This window comes from Adiantum capillus-veneris, chromosome 6 (genome assembly GCF_014529385.1).
Source record: "Adiantum capillus-veneris isolate H3 chromosome 6, ASM1452938v2, whole genome shotgun sequence".
In the NCBI taxonomy this organism is placed as follows: domain Eukaryota; kingdom Viridiplantae; phylum Streptophyta; class Polypodiopsida; order Polypodiales; family Pteridaceae; genus Adiantum; species Adiantum capillus-veneris.
Genome location: NC_140936.1, coordinates 125,210,130 through 125,228,023, shown reverse-complemented (window position 1 = coordinate 125,228,023; position 17,894 = coordinate 125,210,130). Strand labels below are relative to the sequence as shown.

At 38.0% G+C, this 17,894-nt stretch overlaps 1 protein-coding gene across 1 annotated transcript in view; it reads right to left on the bottom strand.

Moving 5' to 3' along the window:
• The window catches only part of LOC147456224 (uncharacterized), a 49,846-nt gene that overhangs the window by 23,381 nt on the left and 8,571 nt on the right, over window positions 1-17,894 (bottom strand). The window lies entirely within an intron of this gene.

Genomic DNA, 17,894 nt, shown 5'->3' with positions numbered 1-17,894 from the left:
ATTTGGTTCTATTTATGGTTGTCTTCTATCATTGATGACTTGGTAGTTGTTTGTGGTTTTCGGGCACAAGCCAGGAAGGGGAAGGAGGCAGAAAGATGAAAGGAAGGCAATGAAAAGAACACGGACAGGACCTAGAATACCAAGGAGGAAGTGGTAGAAGAGGATGCCAAGGAGGAAGTGGTAGCAGATGATGCAAAAGTAAACAACACAGATGGTAGTGTGGATCCAATGACTAGTGATGATGTACAAAATCCAACAAGTGATCCTACTAATTTGGTGACCCTATTAGAGCTTTTTTGTGTGCAAAGAAATAAGCACAACTGTGCCCATGGCCAGTTGTCTTGTGCATGTAGATTGTAGCCCACTAGCTAGGGGCAAGTTGGTTCAGAGCTTGATATTTAATGTACAACAATCTCAAATACTAAATAGAGAAAGTGAAGAATAACAAGAAAAACAATAAATCATGAGGAGAAAAAGATGTATTCTATGTTAAGTATGGAGCCTGATTTACCCTTGTAATTTTCTGTGGTAAAAGCGCACATTTGTAAGGCCCCCATTATGAGGAGAAGCCATCGTGTGTGAAGGAAAATCACTCGCCGGAAACCAAAATTTTCACGGCAAGAATTTTTTTCCCCCTCGCCAGGATATTCCTTTTTGCCGGAATATTATGGCTGGACGACGGTCGGAAAGTGGTCGGAAAACAACCGTCGGTTGGCCGGTGGCCGGTAGTCAATGGCCGCTGGCCGGTGTTTGGAAGTCAATGGCTGGTGCTGGTGGCCGAATTCAATGGCCGGTGGCCGAATTCAAAAGCGGACTTGTCTTCTCAAGGACGGCCACACATGGGCGGATTGGAGGGTCCGATTTGGACTTATCTACACAAGGGCGGCTACACATGGTTGTTTCTCATGAGAGAGGGCAGCCCTTTTGGCCTATAAAAGGAGGCCATTTCTACACAAATTTCATAGTGTGAAGTTGATGCAACAAGGTGAGTGTGAGGTGGTGAGAGTGAAGCAAGGCGGGAGCTCCATTAAGGCTATAATCCCTTTGTAAACTACTTCTTGTTTTGGAGTACTAAAGCCATTGAGTGGATGCTTTCCCGTGGACGTAGCCCACATTGGGTGAACCACGTATATCGTGTGTACTCTCTCTCTCTCTCTCTCTACTCTATAATCTCGTGTATGTAAATCTATCTCTCTTCATTAAGTAATCTACTCAATTATCTATTTAGCTATGTCTAATTTCCTAACAACTGGTATCAGAGCAAGGTTTGCTCGTAGCTAAATTATCTCAAGGAAAGGATTCCTTGAATTGAGTGGGAGTTATGGCAGAGGAAGGGAAGCTCAAGATTGAGAAGTTCAACGGAAAAAAACTACCAACATTGGAAGATGTAGATTGAAGACTATCTCTACTAGAAGGACCTCTATTTGCCACTAGGCGGTCTTGCAAAGAAGCCCACAACGATGGCAGATGAAGCATGGATTGTCCTTGATCAAAAGGCCCTAGGAACAATCCGGTTAAGCTTGGCGTCAACAGTGGCCTTCAATGTTTTGGAGATGAAGACCACGGAGGACTTGATGAAGTCACTTGACTATTTCTACAAGAAACCATCGGCATCCAATAAGGTATTTCTTATGAAGCGCTTGTTCAATCTGAAGATGGCAGAGAATGGTTCAGTTATAGAACACCTAAATGACTTTAACACAAACATAAGTCAACTTCGATCGGTGAAAATCAATTTTGATGATGAAGTACGAGCTCTCCTTATACTATCATCTCTACCGGATAGTTGGGACAGCCTTGTGATGGCTGTAAGTAATTCTATCTCTGGTACAAATACTCTTAAGTTTGATGATGTTGTGGGTGTTCTCCTTAGCGAGGAAATGCGAAGGAGAAGTACAGGAGAATCATCAAGTGCTGCACTATCAGTGGAAACAAGAGGAAGGCCTAAGGAAAGGTTCAAAAACCAAAAGGGTCATGATCGCTCAAGGCGGAGCAAGTCACGCACAAAGTCAGTTCTTAAATGTTGGAACTGCGGCAAGAAGGGCCACGTGAAGAAGGATTGCTGGTCCAAGAAGAAGAAGGAGACAGAGTCTCAAGACAACAAGACAACATCGGAGGCCAATGTGGTAGGTAAAGTAGAGCAAGATGCTCTAATTCTCTCATTAGACAATGTGTCTAATTCCTGGATAGTAGATTCCGGGGCTTCATTCCATGCGACACCACACAAGCAACATTTCCAAGACTACACCAAAGGTAATTTTGGGTATGTATACTTGGGAGATGATGAAGCTTGTGAGATTGTCGACAAAGGTACAGTTTCTGTCAAAACTGCTAACGGAAATGAATGGAAGCTCAAAGATATTAGGCATGTTCCTTCTCTTCGCAAAAATTTGATCTCTACAGGACAATTCGACGATGAAGGTCACAACATTGCATTTGGAAACAAACGGTGGAAGATCTCAAAGGGATCTTTGGTGGTTGCCAAGGGAGAGAAAGTCGGTACACTTTACTTGTGTACTATTAGCACGCAACCTTCATCTTGTGCAGCAACTACAGAAGTTGACAGTGCGGTGTGGCACTACCGACTTGGGCATATGAGTGCCAAAGGAATGCAAATCCTTCAAGCAAAGAAGCTTCTACCAGGTTTGAAAGAAGTGGACTTAGAGTTCTGTGAAGATTGTGTTTATGGTAAACAAAAGAGGGTAAAATTTCAAAAATCACGAAATGAAAGAAAAAATAAAAAACTTGAGTTGGTTCATTCTGATGTTTGGGGTCCTGCAAGTACACCATCACTTGGTGGTTCATTGTATTATGTAACATTCATAGACGATGCGACTAGAAAAACAAGGGTTTATGTCATGAAGAATAAATCCGATGTATTTTCCATATTTCAAAGGTGGAAAGCCTTTGTGGAGAATGAAACAGGTACCAAGGTTAAATGCCTTAGATCCGACAATGGAGGCAAATATTGCAGCCAAGCTTTTGAAAGCTTTTGTGCTAGCAATGGAATTCGGAGGCAAAGGACAATCCCAAGGACACCTCAACAAAATGGGATTTCGGAAAGGATGAACATAACAATCATGGAGCGAGCACGAAGGCCCATGGAATCCTGAAGATGGTAAAATCTTAAGGAGTAAGGATGTAATTTTTAACGAACAAAATATGTACAAAGATTACTTGGAAAGAAAACAAAAAAGAAACAGGTGATAGTACATGGAGCTTGAGGACGGTGAAGACTCAAGGACTGTAAACGGTGACAATGTGCAACAACTTCAACCTTATGAGGAGCCTCAACCTATTACCCGAAGATCTACAAGAGCAAGTAGACCTCCAGAAAGGTTTGTTCCCTCCTTCAACCATCTCTTGATCTCAGATTCTGGAGAGCCAGAATCATACGAAGAAGCTATGCAACATGAATCCAAAGAAGAATGGACGAAGAGCATGCAAGTGGAGATGGACTCACTACATCACAACCAAACATGGGAGTTGGTTGAGTTGTCTAAAGGTAAGCGGGTATTTCAAAACAAATGGGTGTACAAGCTGAAGGGAGAAGAAGGTGGGAAGGAAAGGTACAAGTCTAGGCTTGTGGTAAAAGGGTTTTCTCAAAAGAAAGGTATTGACTTCAATGAAATATTTTCTCCTGTTATAAAAATAAACTCAATTAGGCTTGTCTTAAGCTTTCTGGCTGCTCATGATCTAAATCTCAAGCAAATGGATGTAAATACGGCATTCCCTTAGGGTGACTTAGAGGAGGAAATCTACATGCTTCAACCAAAGGGGTATGAAGTAAAAGGTAAGGAGAAAATGGTTTGCATATTAAAGAAGAGCTTGTATGGTTTAAAGCAAGAATCGAGACAATGGTACTTGAAGTTTTATCGATGGATGTTGGATCATGGATTCACAAGATGCAGCTCGGATCACTTCGTCTACACGAAGAATTTGGGAGATGGGAAATTCATCATCCTAATGTTGTATGTTGATAACATGTTGATTGCAAGTACTAACATGAAGGACATCAAAGACCTAAAAGAGGAGCTCTCTAAATCTTTTTCAATGAAAGATTTAGGTGCTGCAAAGAGGATACTTGGTATGAAAATATCAAGGGACAGGACAAAGAAGACAATAAAGCTATCTCAAGAAGATTACATCAAGAAGGTACTAGAAAGATTTGCAATGCAAAATACAAAACCAGTTTTTACACCTTTGGCTGGTCATTTTAAACTAACGAAGGATATGTGTCCAAAGACACAAGAGGAGATAGCCTATATGTCTAAAGTTCCATATGCTGCAGCAGTAGGTTCTCTAATGGATGCTATGGTCTAGACAAGTCCAGACATTGCACATGTAGTGGGAGTTGTGAGTAGGTTCATGGACAACCCAGGTAAAGAGCATTGGCAAGCTGTGAAGTGGATACGTAGGTATCTAAAAGGGACAACAACAAATGCTTTGTATTTTGGAGGAACTGATATTTTTCTAGAAGGGTATGCTGATGCAGATATGGCAGGTGACAAAGATACTCGAAGGAGCACTATTGGCTATGTGTTCACGGTTGGAGGCACAACAATAAGCTGGTCTTCAAAGCTGCAGAAAGTAGTTTCACTTTCTACCACGGAAGCAGAGTATGTAGCAATGACGGAGACAAGCAAAGAAATTCTGTGGCTTCACAGATTCTTAGAAGAGCTTGGATTCAAACAAGACAATTGTGTCTTTTATAGTGATAGCCAAAGCGCTATCCATCTTGCGAAGAACTCAGTCTTTTATTCAAGGACAAAGCACATTGAGGTGAGATATCACTTCATACGCACTCTTTTGAAAGAGGGACAATTAAAGCTAGGAAAGGTGCATACAAGTGAAAATCCTGCAGACATGTTTACAAAGGTGGTCAACAAGAAGAAGTTGAGATTTTACTCATCTTCAATCGGCATTCAAGGATAAGAAGCCAGAATGGAAAGCAGTCACAGGTTTGGTTTGGAGATCAGTCTCCAAGTGGGAGATTGTTAAGTATGGAGCCTGATTTACCCTTGTAATTTTCTGTGATAAAAGCGCACATTTGTAAGGCCCCCATTATGAGGAGAAGCCATCGTGCGTGAAGGAAAATCACTCGCTGGAAACCAAAATTTTCACGCAGCAAGACTTTTTTTCCTTCGCGCCGGAATATCATGGCCGGACGACGGCCAAAAAGTGGTCGGAAAACAACTGTCGGTTGGTCGGTGGCCGGTAGTGAATGGGCGGTGGGCGGTGGTCGGAAGTCAATGGCCGGTGGCCGAATTCAAAAGCGGACTTGTCTTCTCAAGGGCGGCCACACATGGGCGGATTGGAGGGTCCGATTTGGACTTATCTACACAAGGGCGGATACACATGGCTGTCTCTCATGAGAGAGGGTAGCCCTTTTGGCTTATAAAAGGAGGCCATTTCTACACACATTTCATAGTGTGAAGTTGATGCAACAAGGTGAGTGTGAGGTGGTGAGAGTGAAGCAAGGCGGGAGCTCCATTAAGGGTATAATCCCTTTGTAAACTACTTCTTGTTTTGAAGTACTAAAGCCATTGAGTGGCTGCTTTCCCGTGGACGTAGCTCACATTGGGTGAACCACGTATATCATGTGTACTCTCTCTCTCTCTCTCTACTCTATAATCTCGTGTATGTAAATCTGTCTCTCTCCATTAAGTAATCTACTCAATTATCTATTTAGCTACATTTTATTTCCTAACATTCTATATAGGAGAAAAACCACTCACTTGTCCACTTAAGGGTTATGAAATTTTGTTTCTAGTAACATGGATGCACCATCATCACTCTCATCATCATCATATGGCATTCTATTGTATATGCGCTCATATATTCAGTAGATATCTTGAACTGATTAGGGACTCCTACAATAGGCTCCATTGGGAAATGGATGGCCCTTACAAGATGTGAGTAGATCATGACTATAGATGTTTGATTCAATATGCTATATGTATCAACTTTTCCTTTGACTGGACATAGTAGAAGCCTTCAACAACCTTCCCTCCTCCTCTAACAATATTGTTATTCCACTTATCCTTTTGTGCACTCACCATTGGTACACAATTTTTTAAATTTGATAAGGTAGAAATCCTCTTTAGCCTCACTTGCTTTGACTGCAAAGTTATCACCAATGGACATCATTCCACATAACATTTTAGGGCATCCTTCATACAATGGCATGTTAGAAATGTAAGATCCCCAACCCACCAATACCAAAATTGGGATGGGGTCCTTGACAGGTCTCTAAGACTAATAAAAATCAGAGTCTCTAAACAAGAAAAATCCAAGGAATAGACCTTTACCATTGACAATGGCTTGGGTCTATAGCCCTAGAAGAAGACCTAGTCCTGTCGCGTAGTGAAAATAGGACAACATATTAAAAGTCCAAAACTATATTTCGGCCCTATAACTTCCACAAGTTGGGCTAAGGTATCCTCAACCAACGCTTTTTCCCCCAAACAGATGTGAGGGCACAACCGCTAGTGGACTCCTCTTCCAAGTGAAGAAGTTTTCTTAGTGCGCAAGGATGGATAGCTACCTAACTAATTAGATCCACCCATCCATGATTGACAACCTTAGTCAATTCCCACTTACCACCCCACACTCACACATGATTGTTTTGTTTTCTAGTTGCTCTCACATTGTTTTAACATTTAAAATAATGGTTTCTTTTAGCTTTCCATCACAATAATTCCTTCAATCAAGTATTAAACACAGCATTGAAAAGTATTCTTTTAGCAAACAAACATCTTTAAACTTAAGACAGGGTATTGTCAACCAAAAGATTGTCCATAATAACCATGACTAATACTCTTCTTGTCTCCAAACCATCTAATGATGAAAAACGGCACCCATTCCTTGTTCACAATCCGGGGTGGACAAACCTCCACCCAAGGTTCGGGGTGCCCATACACCAAACCAATTGCCCATACAACCGAGCGGCTCCCCTACGATAAAAACGGTATCCTAACTTATGTAGAAATATCAACACATGACGGAGTAGAAACTCATCATTCATGGGGGTAATCGACTTATCCATGGCTGAAAAGCCATCATTTTTCATCAAAATATACCAAGGAGTCGGAGGTGTCTTGAGACAATCTATTTTAAGGATGATCAATCATATCTCTCTTAATTCAACCAATCTTAATCCAAACAATTTATTCCTAATTTAAAAACAAATGCACGTTGGTTTCTTGGAAGATGTCTCCTGTTTCAACCATTTTTACTTTTTCTAATTTTTTACTCCCTCTTTACGTGTACAGTGTTAATATTTAAGTAAAACTTGAGTTATTTAAACTTAATTATAACGAAGATCCACCTAGGACTGATCAAGCACATGTTATAGCGTCGGGGCCCGAACGCTATCGTCAGTGGGCCTACTACTAGGCTCGGCTTTGTCGTCGTGTGACGTTCTAGTTCCTTTTAGGAACACTACCCTCATCATAAGAAGTAGGATTTTCTCGGGTTCTTTTGGGTGCCATGACTTATTATCCTTATAAAAAAGGACGTCTAATTATTAGGTAAATCATCCAAAAGCTACACTTAACCTTCGTATTCAATCTAATTTTTCTTCTACCCCAATCAAGATTAAATTTGTAATCCTATGAGGTAATTTCTTGACCTTGTAATCTCTTAATTGCTTATATAGACAAGATATCTTTATCCTAGCTTCCTTAAGGGTTTTCTAAGCTCTCATAATGTTCTTATAAATTTATAGATCTTTTTCCTAGTTTCCCCATCTTTATTGAGCTTGAAATCTGTCTGTTTTAAGCTTTATATTTATTATATTCATTTTCTCTTAAATATTACATTTTCTCAACTTTAAACCAATGGTTTACACTTACAATAATTTTTCAAGAGACTTTTGACAATAGATTCTATTTATCCTAACTACTCTTCAGATAAAAATAGGGTTTTGGATCAATTATAACTATTTAAACTAACTCACTAATTATGTTATATTTCCTAACACTGGTAATTACCTTGTAGATATTAAAATAAGCTATTTAATAGACCCCTTTCATTTTTTACTAAAATTAGATTGTTTAGGCTAAAATAAATAGCTAGATAAGTTTTTTGAAATTAAGCTAATTATCTTGGCTTACTTACAATGCAGACTAACTTTGATAAATAGCACATAATGATCTAACTTGATTTACTAATTCCCTTCTTTTGATTTCAGCTAGATTTAGTCTATATTGGCTAAGAAAAATAGCTAAACTAATTTTTTGACCTTAAGATAATTATCATGACTTAATTATAGTATAAACTTACTCTAATAAATAGCACATAACTATCTAGCTTGGTTTACTAATTTCTCCCTTTTCATTTTAGCTAGAATTAGTCTATTTTGTCTCAGAAAGATAATTAAACTATTTTTTTGATCTTAAAATAATTATCGTGGCTTAACTACATTGTAAACTAGCTTTGATAAATAGCAGACAAATATTTAACTTGGTTTGCTGATTTTTCCCTTTTAAATATTAGCTAGAATTAGTTTGATTTGGCTTAGAAAAATAGTCAAGCTTACTTTTTGACCTTAAGATAACTATCAACGCTTAAGTACAATGTAAACTACCTCTAATAATTAGCACATAATTATCTAACTTGGTCTATTAATTTGCCCCTTTTAATTCCAGGTATAATTAGTCTATTTTTGCTAAGAAAAATAATTTAAAAATATAAACTAACTCTGATAAATAGCATATAATTATCTAACTTGTTTTACTAATTTCCAACTTTAATTTGTAGCTCAAAATAGCTACTTTTAGTTTAATTAAATACTTATATTAATTTTTTGTTAATGAGTAATTTACCCCATGTTTCGAGCAATGTTTTCTAATTGTGATAATTAGATTAATAATTTTTGAGTTAATTAAGTAGGTTTCCCATCAGTTTTTGGACTAAAAACAACTAGTTTTTTCCCAGTTAATTACGAAAACTAATCAAAAAATTATAATATAATTTTCCTAGCTTCTTAACAATCTAATATAGTTCTCACAATTATCTTTTATTAACCTAAATCTAGCTAGTATAGTTACTTTTTATTTATGTCCAAAAAGATTAATTTCAATCCTAATATGGCTCAATAATTAATTGGATTAATAGCCTTAATCTTAATCTAAGTAATTAGAAAAATATTAAGAGTTAAGAGAGTAATTTAGATTATAGATAAGTTTAATCTTTTTAATTAATAAGATTAATTCAGAAAATAGAGATAAATATGCATAATTTTACTAATTAAAAAGGGATTATACTAATTACCATGGATAATCAGCTAGAGGTTTGGTGTCTTGTGATTTTTGGGTCAATTTTTCTCCCTATGTGAGAGAGAAATGGCCAGGACTCCGAGTCTAAGTGAAATTGTGAAGAGGGGTCCTATTTATTGGTTTTGTGGCACTCACAGGCTGGAAATCGCAGTATCTTGCATCCCAAGGTAATCCTACAACTCTCCTAGCACCCCCTGCTGCTATTCCTGTCCCTGGCAGGTCAGTGATGACCCCTCCCATCACCTGCCAGCTTTAAAAATCAAATCTGCTAAATTTTGACATATTTTTTGCTTAATTGGTAAATATTTGTAAAATATCTGGGAGGCCTTTAGTAAAGTCATGCTTAAATGATTATTGCAACCATTCAATTTTTGTTAATAATTTAATTTACATTGAATCTTCCAAAAGGACTAGCGAGGCCAATTTTTGTCCGGATTTAATTCAACAAATTTCTAGCCTGGGGTTTGCTATGCTTAAGATTCCAAACATACCATTTTTTATTGCTTTTGAGATAGTGTTTTTAGCTGATTGTATGACCAATGCTTTCTCATAAAGCTTTGAGTTCATTCTTAGAAGCTAGAAAGGTGGAGGCCTTATAAGAAACTTGGTGCATCAACATAGAATTTGAATATCCATCATCCTCCTCCTCATACTCTTGTCATCCCTTCCTCTATTACCAGACTCTTGTAGTGGTTTGATGGAAACATATTTTTATTCTTTTATGTGCATTCTATTTTTGCATCTTCTCCATAGCCCACTCATACATGGATCACAATAGCATGAAGTGTTCAAAAGCGTACAACACACGGATTGTGCTTTGAATACCCATCAGCACAATGAAACAACCAAGAGCCCATGATGCGCTCACAGTCCACTACAAATTTTTTTGCATATCATCCAAGCCAATAAGAAAAAAGACTCTCTGTGTATTACACTTGTGAGATTGTTCTCTTGGATGAAATTTGCATTCAAAAAGTTGACCACATCAGCCGCATACTTCATAGGCTAGCCATCTAGTTCCGGTTCCTTATGCATCAGGCTCTCTTGATAGCTACCCCTACCCCATCATGCTCTCCTTTTCCATGGCCGGTGCTGAGAAGTTATGCATCATGTGAAAGACTATCATCTGATAGTACTTGACCACAAAATAGTAAGGTCTACTGGCTTTGAATTGTGAAGCAACCCCATCTGACCACACCCAATGGTGCTGCAAGCAATGTCCATGCTATTTCATCAAGTTGTCATGAAGCATAAGACAATGTTGTACAAACAATGGATCATTCTCTCATCATGTTGTGTGTCATGTGATATGTAAAAGTGTAATGTATTTTGAACACTACCTGCTGTATTTCTTCCATAAGTGATATGAAGAAGTATTTTAAAAGAGTAATTCTCTACAAAGTCGATAACTGATATAACGAAATTGCCAGGATACTTGAGTAAACAATCCTTAAATTTTTGGGCTTGCCAGTGGAAGACAAAGTTATGCTTGATGAATCTTGTGAGGTGGGCTAAAAATAGGCTAAGAAAAGCCGCACTTGTCATTCGTTGGACAGTCAACTCCTTTCTATTCTTCTCACTGACACCTGCATCAATCTCTCGTGTTCCAACATCCATGAAAACCTTCACAGACACCTCCTTGCTATCCTCTACTATCTCATTGGGATACAATGTCAACTTTTGTACACCACATAGGGATTAGTCCCCCATCAAGCATTTCTTGCCATGGTATTCACTATCTCGAGGCTTTAGACACATGATGGATTCCCACATACCAGTGATGTTCTGACATTGCATTAGGAAGAGAATGGGGTCTAGGAGGGCCTCTTTATTTGGCAGTTCAAGGAAGCCAAACCTTTAGTTTTAAGAAAGTAATCAAAGGACAACTTTTGAATTCAAACAGGAAAAACGGCTAGATTATTTGAGTTTAAATTTTTCTCCCAAAATGGAAGTTAAAATCTAACGGGTAAAGCCATATCATATAGCATATCTATGGAAAGAGCTCCATGTGTAGAGTGCAGATCTATGATCTCCACTTAAATCAGAGAGCATATGTGTGAGTTATGGAAGGCCAAAAATCATAAAGTTTTCCACCTCCTTTTTGGAGGGATAAGTGCATACTTTGACCACTCTTACACACCCACCATTCTTGCACACATAGCGTACACCTATTCATCAAAATTAATCACCTCCATAAGCTCATGGAAAATAAAGAGGCCCTCCTACACCCCATCCTCTTCCTAATGGGTTTGCAAAACACTCTCCTATATCATCACTTCTGCAACATAGAAAGAAAGTGCAAAGGTGACCTTTCTTGTGATGCCCAAACTTGTTTGTCCACATTTGATTAAATGCCTCTTTGAAATAGAGCATCTGCACATGGGAAACACAACACCAAGTATACCACTGTTTCAACTTCCGAACAAAGTATCACTTTAATGCCTCAAAGCATCTAAGAAACACTCCCATTGTAGTGAGTCTTCTTGATCTTCGGTATAGCTCAACCTATGGCACCAAAACAAAAAAGGTTAGAAAATTCCAACTTCATGTAGATGGTAAATTGCCACTGGTGGAGTAGTGCCAAAACTCGATATAGACAATAACAAATATGGTACTGTAGAACCATCTTTGGTAGTCTAAAAAACTTTAAAAATCTAGAGTACCAATATAGAATACACAGTGAAGTGGGTTCTTCTAAGAGCCTTTGGCACTATACAATCATTTCCCCATGAAAAAGAATAGAATTGAAGGGTTCTACACCACTAAAACTAGTCAAATTTGAGACTATTTGCACTATTAATAGCAATTGGAATTTGATGAGAGTTTAGAATTTGGTAATGTCTTCAGGGATTTGGTGCTAGTTTAAAATCTTGTAATGCAAGAGAGTACCAAATTGGGTATTTCAAAGATTCTTGGGTACTAATAACCATTCATGTAACCTTTGGTACTATAACAAACTCTTTCCATATTTGGTACAGTCTTTAGGATGCTGGTGCTATGTAAAACCATTGGCATGTAGGAGAGTACCAAATTGGGTAGTTCAAAGATGCTTGGGTATTATTCATGCAACCTTTGGTACTATAACAAACTATTTCATATTTGGTATTTTCTTTAGGCTTTTGGTATTATGTACAACCATTGGCATGTAGGAGAGTACTAAATTGGATAGTTGAAATATGATTGGGTATTGTTCGTGAAACCTTTGGTACTATAACATAGTATTTTTGTATTTGGTGATGTTTTTAGGCTTTTCGTGCTATGCACAACCGTTCCCATGCAGGGGAATACCAAATTGGTTAATTTTATAGAGGCTTGGGTACTATACAAAGACCTTTGGTACTGCGAAGGACCAATGCCATATAACAAAAATTCAGATTTGGTACTCTCTGTCTACTTTTGATGCATTGTAGAACTCCGTGTAGAAGAGTACCCATATAGGTACTTTGCAAATGCTTTGGTGATGAACAAGAATGATTTGGTATTATATAGGGAGTAGGTTTGGTACTACACAAAGATTCTGCTACTACAAAATTAGGATTTGGTACTCTGTAGATTGGCTTTGGTGCCTCTAGGAAAGGAAAAGGTACTATAAAGAGTCTTTCTACTCTATGGATAGGCTTTGCAATTACTAGTATATAAGTGAACAGCAAATTTGGTACTACACAAGGGATTTCTCTCTATGCAGGACAGCTTTGAAACTGCAAAATAATGCTTTGGTTCTGTATATAACCTTTGTAAGGTACTCTACAAACCCACTATCGTATAGAAGACTACCAAATTTGGTATCAAGTCAAGGATTACCAAACAAATTACAATTGCTAAGAGTTGTTGGTACCTGTGAGTCATCGAGTAGATGCATAGGATGTTTGATGACACTTTTCCTTGCAATTTTCTTTTTACGTATGTCCTTCTTGTTAGGTGAAACTCTCGTCTCTGATGTCCAAAAGGCATACATTAAATCTCTTGTTTCATTGATGAAATGGTTCCTCAAGGCAATTGTCTCTCACAAGCACTCAAGGGTAGCACTTCATTCTTATCTTTATTCTCCAGCCTTGAACTTGCAAAGTAGCCATATTTCTTTGATGGGATACCCATAACAATAGCAATTTTAGATCGGTTTACTGAGGTCATAGTTGTACTATTTTTCAACATCATTGTCAAAGAGGTTCTCTTCATAAAAAGTTCATTACTGAGTACGGGACCTTAATTTGAGTCAAATTGTTGCGTACACCGACTAGAACAATGTATGTGACATGGCTGAAAATTGATTTTTGCAGCTCAAAAAATGTTAGCTCCTCTGATAAGTTTTTTTTGCACGAATCATCCATCCATGATTTATATCAATTGGGAATTTTTCTTTTTGATACAAACTCTTGGACATGAAGTTAATCTCTGATCCATGACCTATAAGCACAATGTATGGTTCTTCTAGGTCTCCCACTTTTACCATAGTCTCAGTAGTTGCTCTTGCCCAATGACCCTAAAAACTCTTGTGAGTTGTCTCAACTTCATCTTCATCATCAAAGAAGTGAACATGTTTAGCTCCTCCTCTAGACTTGTAGCATCCAACAATGGTTTTATCACTTTTCTCACCATAAAAATGTACTCCTTGTGCATTTAGAGTCTCCCCTTCACCCTATACATGGATCACTATCGTGACACTCTTGTGTCCACATAGTACAATTCAGATTGCATGTCACCTTTTGGACAATATCATCGCTCAAGTGGAATACTTGCATCTACTATTGTCTTGGGAGCAGGCTATTTGGGAAAAATTTCATGATTGATATGTATGCCACATGTTATGATTGGAAATGAGGAGATGGAGCATGTAATCATGCAAGTAAATGATCCTACTCCTCAGTCGACTCCTCTTGATGGGCATGCTTTAATGTCGGAAGTGGGCCTTAGCACAACTAAATATTGCAAAGAATTAATTAATGGATAGAGGTTGTATGAAGCATTAGACAAGCAGCGGTTCTTTGAGTTACACTTGAAATGGATGCAAGATTTTGTGGCATGCGGTATACCATTCAAGCTATGCATAATTCCATATTTCAAGATGCTTTGATGAGCACGACCAAAAAAGGTTTTGTGAAAGAAAGTACCAAAGGCATCCTCAAATGCATGATGGTAGACTTTGTTTCTACATATGGTGCACCATAGCATTGGATGGATGGACTAACTGTCTGAAGAAGCCGCTAATCAATGTGATGCTTATCAACCCTAGAGGGTCCATGTTTGTAGAAGCTATGCACACCTCATTTAAAGAGAAAACGAGTGGCTATGTAGCAAGGGTATACGATCATGCAATAGCAAGGGTAGGTGGACCAAAGCATGTGCTTGCAATTGTCACAGATAATGCATCCAACTGCAATGCTGCAGGAAGGGCTATGCAAGTTAAGTACCCAACTATTACTTGAGTACCATGTGCTATGCATAATTTTACTTTGTTTTTAAAGGACATTGGTAAAATGTCTTGCATAAAACAAAATCTATTGGGCATTAGGAATAGTTTGGACTAAAAAATGGGCCTTGTAAGAATTGTTGATGTGGCATAGCTTTCAAAAAGTGGGGATCGGTAAATTTTTTGCAAATATGATCCAAACTTGTCGGAGGTTGGATATTTAGAATCTACTCTTCAAATGCTATCTATTGATATATAGCATGCATGTATCGGACATTGCCTTCATGTAGATCTAGAAAAAGGTGATTTTAGATTACCTTAACAGTAACAAAACCTGGCTGATTGAAAAAAAATGGCATAACTTTCATAGAAGTCATCCAAAATTTTTAGAGCTTTGCTCTTTAGAATCCATTTTTCAAGAACTTTCCAATTATAGGTCATATCATGGGGTTCTTAGCAATATTTAGAGGGGTCTACTGAGTTGCTTTCTTTTGTACAAACTTTGATGATGTGGCACTCTTAAAAGGCCCAAAAATGAGTTCAAAATTTTCCTAATGTGCAAAACATGTGGTGAAATTTATCAGAGAGATCAATTTTCATATGCTCTTTTTTAAACAAAATCACCCAATAAAACTTTACAGATATTTTGTGCGTCAAGGTTTGCTATTATGTTCTTGACACATTGCAAGAAGTGAAGCATACATTTTTGTAGAAGATAAGTATGGGATGCATGGCTCAACAAGTATCCTAGCTATCAGAATATAGCTACAAGATGTGCACAATTGGTCAACTTGCTAGTTTTTTGGCATAATATAGAGAGGATTGTCACTCTAGTAAAACCATTTGTAGATCTTTTGCAAACTATTGACACAGACTCTTTCATCTTTGGTTGAATCTATTGGTATATGCTAGAGGCCTTTCGCAAGAAGCTAAGAGAGAATGCTGGATTTGGTACAAAGGATAAAACTGCCATAATCACAACAACTGCCGACAAGTGATAGGTGCAGTTGTATACATTGTTGCATGGTGCAACATTCGTATTGGATCCTAAATTCCAAATGCATCAATAGTTGGTCAACAAATAATTCATGACCGGCTTCAAAACAGTGTGTGCTCAACTCTTGGGACAAGAGGATGGAAAAGTAGCTTCTCATCAGTGGGTTGATTATGCTAACAGAACTGGTATGTTTGAACTTTCATGGCATATAGATTCCCTTACAAAAACAAGTGTGCCTCTATGATGTAAGGAGTACAGTGGAGAGAAGGTGGAGCTATAACACATTGCAGTAAGGGTTTTATTAGTTGGCAAATCAAGTGGAAGCTGCAAGAGAAACAAGCCGGCACTCAATTCTATGGATACCAAAAAACAAAACTAGATTTATTTTAAATAGACTGCGAATTTGGTGTATGTTTTTTGCAACATGAGACTTATCCATAAGCTAGTAAAAATTGCAACAAGAGTAGCATAAAAGCAATATGGTGTCTTCAAGAACCATGGAGCTATTGTTGCAGAAGTTGGTTATGACAATGACATGGAATGGGAGATAGCTTCACTGAATGCTCAGATATGGATGAAGTAGATGATATGGTTGGTGTGTTTGATACCGACCCGATGATTTTTGACTTAAGCCTTGTAACTTTTGCTCATTTTGATAACTCTGCACGATAGAATACAATGCTATGTTACTTGATGCTCACACCTTTCTCTCTCCCTCTCTCTCTCTCTCTCTCTCACACACACACACACACACACACACACACACACACAAGTTTTACAAACACTTTGCAATAAGATTCACAATTACAGCTAGATATAGCACAATTTCATTTTGGGAATACAAAAAGGGGGAGATGAGAGAGAAAAATAAAGTGTCAAAATTACGGCTACAGGAAAACACACACATCTTGGAGAAGACACAGGAAGCTCAAGGAACAAAATAGAAAGTGTATTACTTAGTGTGAATTGGAAAGATAGATAGCCCTATAATGATGGGAGTATATACAATGCATGGGGGAAAAAACCTCCTAGTGAGGGAAAAAATGTCCCGGCGGTCCTAAGTGTGTTCACCACATCACTACCACATATATATGGTAACAAATCTCCCCTTAGGAGTGATGTGGTGAACAAGATCTAGCACATAGAGTAAAGGTAAGTGCCATTCCCTAATGACATGATCAATCCACAAAGGGAGTAAGCCTGAAGCTTTGCGGAAAACTTCAAACTTCTCACGAGACAATGCCTTTGTGAAAATATCTGCAAGGTTGTCTTGTGTTGTCACATAAGCCAAGCTCATCTCTTTTAATGAGAGCCTCTCCCTGACATAGTAGTAATGCACCTCAATGTGCTTTGTTCGAGTATGAAAAACTAGGTTCCTTGCAATTGCCAATGCGCTATGACTATTGCGGTAGATAGTGTTGGCAGTGTCCTATCGAACACCCAAATCATCTGTAGCTGTGAAGATTGCCCTATGCTTAGCCTCACAACTAGAAGTGGCCATAGTAGGTTTCTTCTTGCTCAACCATGATATACATGAACTACCAAGCATGAAACAAAAACCACTTGTGGACACTTGCGTGTCAAAACAACCAACCCAATTAGATTTTGAAAAAGCATGTAAGTCTGGCAGAAATGATCCCCCCTTGGGATAAAACAAGCCAAGATATAAAAATCCACTCAAGTAGCAGAAAATCCTCTTGACAGCCTGGCAATGCTTAGACCCTAGGCTATGCATAAATCTACTTACCTGTGAGATTGCAAATTGAATGTCTGGCCTCATGTTGTATACACAAATGAGGTAGCCAATAGAAGTTTGGTGAAGACTCAATTTCAAATATGTTTCTGTGGGAGTGGAAATAGGTTTGAAATTCTCAAGTCCAAACTTACATAGAAATGTCTCTACGTAACTTTTCAGACATAAGGAAATACCACCATCACATTGCTTAAATTGTATACCCAAGTGATGATGCAACAATCCTAAATCTTTCATCATTAAAGTAGCATTCAAATCAGCCTTAAATTCAGAAATATGTCTCTCATTTGGTCCAATGATAAGCAAATCATCCACATAGTGAATCACAATGAGAAGTACATCACCCTCACACTTTACATACAATGTGCTTTCTGTTGGACTATTATGAAAGCATCATTTGACCAAATGAGTGACAACCTTCTCATACCAAGCATGAGGAGATTCCTTCAACCCATG